We start from the raw sequence: 4676 nt of genomic DNA, 5'->3' as shown, positions 1-4676 counted from the left end.
ATGAATCATCGTGTTTCAAAGGATTTCGTGATCCGTACATCTTCGAATTTCTAACGATTTGAACTCGATCGCACACTTTTCGTTTCTTATTTTCGTCAGCGATTACGATAAATGTTGCAGCTCGTTGCTGTCTTCTTCGCTCGTTTTCGGTCTTTTCCGGCTCGCAGCTCGGAACAAACCGACTCGAGCGTGGACGACTCGTTGCCAACGACAAATGTAGCGGCGACGTCTTATCCGTTCTAATAGGGGCGAGGGGTTGATTGGATAATCGAGAGGGTTGGAAAATCGAATGTTTTCGGGGGTGAGTCGATAAATATACATACATACATTAGCGTAATCTACATCATTTTTAGGGTGTGTAAAGATGCTCAAACTCCTCGCAACCTTCCAAAATCCCTACACAATCGACCGAATTTTATTTAGATATAAAATTCAGCACATGAAAAAGCAAAGAAATAAATTAATTAAATTCTACCGTTAAAAATTGAATTTACTTATACAAAATGATTAAAATACAGTAAAATGTGTCCTTTTTATAGAAAAATAAAAATGTACAAAATAATTAATAGTCTTGCAGTATTAATATAACATGTTTCGAAACAATTTGGCAAATCAAGTGCCATTTTGCATGTTTTCTATTGCAAGGTTGTTTCGCTACGAAGTCTGCTTATAGAATACATGATATTTTGAAAGACTTTCTCTCCCTTTCGAGAGAATGCCTTCGTGTTTCGGCTTCGCGGCAAGTGCAGAAGACTGTTCATTAATCTGGGATGAAAATTAGTCTCGTAGAAACCATCATAAATATCTGTGTCGTAAAAATGATCCGGTTCGTCCCGAAACTTCACGACGGGTGATACTCGTACTCCAAAGGGTCAACGAGGCACAATGTTGTGAACCTGTGATACTCACGAGTCGCGTCCTTGAGAGTCCACTCGCGATTCGATCTCACGAAAGGGAAATTTTCACGGAAGGCGTTTTCCACGAGACGGTTCACGCGTGAACCGTGACTCTTCGTCGCTCGTGGTACCGCGCCAATTCGCTCGAACGAACTCGAACTTTGTTAGAACGCGGTTGTCTCCGACGCGACACAGTGTCGGCTTTGTGGATTCGTTATCGAGGCTAGAAGACAGCGGTCTCTGTCGAGCCCGCAGGTGTCGGGGTGGTGTTTTATTGCGCCGTAATCGAGCCCGACGAAGACGCCGGAAGTGGCCGCAGATAATCGACGCGGCAGGAAGCAGTCGCGAAATGTGCTCGAATGTTCAAAACGGGACGGTATCGTGGGAATGATCTTCCAGCGGGTCTTCCTCGAAATCTACTGGCCCTGTCGCGTCGATCGTGGCCCAGAACTCGAGTCGAAGGTAGAAATCGTTGTCGATCGAGCGAATCGGTGACGAATACTATATATCGGTGACGAATCAAATTTATTTCCACTGGGCTAGAAAAAGGAGAAACACGCGGATAAATTATAGCTTTTAGTTATAATTTAGAATAGATATCGAGCCCGTATCAAATCGATTAGAGTAGACGCTACTGGATTTTATTATTTTTACCATCAGTTATTCTCAAATCTGCGAAAGTTCTTTACGTACTGGAGTAGTACATATAACTGTTTATTGTATCGATATTTGAGCTATTTGTGACAAATTTATTATACACTATAGGAATACAAAAATTAGAGAAGACAGAGAGGTAGGAAAGAGAAAGGATGTAAAGAAAAATATACGAGTAAGGTGTCAGGAAAAGAATTTTTCTCGCACAGTGGTATAAATTTACTATTGTTGAAACAACCGTGACACGTTTCTTCTAGGACGAGTTCGAGGCGACGGAAGTTCGTTAAATTATCGGATAATAAGATACTGGTTAAATTAGATACTAAATTTCAACGTCTTATCTCGTATAAATTAGCTTCCCTTGGTATTCTCACCCCTAGAATGTCACGGCGTCTCGGATGCTTTTTTTTTGCAGAAATTTTAAATACGGTTTCGTCGACCGACCGAACATCCTTGAATATTCTTTCCAGATCAGGTATAACGATTTATTCCGCTCGAACCGTTACCGCACCACCTTCGACACGCAGAACCATCACGATCGAATTTGTAGGTCGGTCACTGTCGTTGGTAGATTCATCGATCTTTTTCGACGCTCGTCGCTTTCGTTCTTGAAACGTTTTCGCGTACCATCGTGCGCTCAAAGCCTTTGGCTCGAAAATGTCCCGAATTTATTCTTTTAATTTTACGATATTATACAATGCAAGCACCGAGGAAATAAGGAGCAATATTTGCATTTATTACGGTAGCTTTAGTTATAGAAGAATTGTATTCTACTATAGTAGTTTTAATTATAAAAAGGTAACTTTAATTGTAAAGAAACGGTAGATTTCCTTTTGTCATATTTACAAATCGTTTACGAAATATTTTTTATTCTCGTTTTCGTTTCGCGTCCAACGAAAAAGTGTCGATCTAGAATTTCAACTTATTTTTTTCACGTAGATTCACCTCTTGTCGGGTTGTGCCAACAATTCGGAAACACCTTGTATATAAGGGCTCTTGTTCGTACGTAGTAAGTAATAACACAAAAACAATAAAAATAATACAAGGAGAGCAGGGTCAGTAGTAACACTTTGACTTTGGAACACGATTACGCAAAAGCTATTACATTTATAACAAAAATTCTTGCACAAACATTTTACCTAATTATCTGACATTCTCGAGCCACAGCAATTTCACTGTACGTCAAGTAATACCCAAAATATTAATAAAAAATGGCAAACCCCAAAAATGTTACAACCGTTCCGGATGCTGGGTCGACAGTGACACAAGTTTAATTTTAGAAACTCAAGATATTTATTTAACTAAATTGCAGCAGTATACGAGAAAAAAGTAAAATTAGTATTTCGATACATAGAAAGGGAAAGAATTGATAGTAAAAAATAGAAAATTGTGATATTTTTCGCCATTATTGAGCCTTACAATTACAACAAGTATGTATGTAAATCGTTTCGGTCAGTGCACTCTTCGTGTGACCAATCGTTATAGTACAATATTGCAACAATTTCTCATTAGGTTTACTTTTATTACAGGATTCGTCGCACACCGGACAATACTCGTACTCTTTATCTTCTTTCTCTTTTCCTTTTGATTTTTGTATATTTTCGTTCGTTCTTTTTCGCATTCTTGTTTAATCTTTTCCTTTTTAGAGAAATCGGTGTACATCGTAGGCATTCGTTTCTTTTTACTTCTAGTTGGAACCTGTCGTGACAAAACTTTACGAAACGGTCGCACAAATTCAACTTGGTCTTTTTGAGTAAAAGTTGTAACGTTACAACCAACCCCGACTGCCAGTGTTACAATCGTCCCCGACCGTACTTGTGAACTTTAATTAAATATTTTCATTAACAACGTGTTTACGTATGTTAAGTGACGATCAGCACTTCTTCAAGAAAGACCAAATTGAAGTTTGAAAGCGAGAAAGAAAAAGATATTTGGTAAAAGAGCGTTTATGTTACAATTTGAAAATAGCAAGAAAAGTTAACTTTTGACTACCGCAAAGCTATTTTCCTCATTATACATAAATATGATAGATGAGCACGTTCCAAATGTCATTTTACACTATACAACTGAAAACTTGTATGAATATTTATTACACGTTTTGAGAAATTTACGATGTTACAACCAACTTTACTCTCTCCTAACAACAACAACAGTAGCAGCAGCAACAACACCAATAATAATAATAATAATGATAATACGATAACACGATAGGTCGAAAAGGACGCATCGAAATTAAAAGATCCCTATAATCGGTGCTTTAAACGATAATTATTGCGAAATGAATCTTTTATTTAATTCAAGTACCGACGTACACGAGCCTTGCGAACAAAATAGTATCGATATTGATACCGATCGGAACAATACGAGAAACAAATCACTCTTCGTTTACACATAAATTGCAGGTACACGAAACAAGAGAGAGAGAACACGTTGCGGAGAAAAGGAAAAACGAAAGAAAAAACACTCGGTTAGACACACGTGGTGCCATCTATCGATACCGATCGAGTAACTGATACAAGACCGCAGGCGGAACGTTTAATTTTTCAACGATAACTTTACACGGTAATTATCGTATAAACGGATCCACGGGCGTTAATGCTCCTCTCGAGTAACAATAACACCGTATCGCGTACAGTGTTTCGATCTTCATCGAATCGATATCGGAACCGATACTGGAATCGGTTCTCGATACGTATACACCGGTGCCGATAAGTTCGCTAATTTCGGTTCGTCGTAACTATAACTCGGCGTAAACCGTTCCTCGAAACGGTTCGATACTTTATCGGTTTTCGTTCCGTCTCCCCGCGATGTGAAACGCATCGACGGCGATAAAAAATTATAAACCGGACCGCTCGTAAAAGCGCGCGACGAGTGTCGAAATACGGGGTCGCTGGGGGTGGGAAGGGGCGTAGGAACGACGGGTGGCCGCGGGGAGCGAAGTGAAATTGTCGCAGGGGACCAAGGGGCGATATAAAGCAAGAGAGAGAGAGAGAGAGGCGAGAGAAAAAAGAGAAAAGATTAGACTACTATTTTGCAGTTTCTTATAAATATTCATTTCTCCTTCTCGATGAATCGGGGGACTGGAAGGCTTTCGCTCCAGGCGGTAAGTCGCGTTAAGAGCGCTAA

Source organism: Ptiloglossa arizonensis, chromosome 12 (assembly GCF_051014685.1).
Source record: "Ptiloglossa arizonensis isolate GNS036 chromosome 12, iyPtiAriz1_principal, whole genome shotgun sequence".
Taxonomy (NCBI): domain Eukaryota; kingdom Metazoa; phylum Arthropoda; class Insecta; order Hymenoptera; family Colletidae; genus Ptiloglossa; species Ptiloglossa arizonensis.
Note: the sequence above shows the minus strand (reverse complement) of the source record.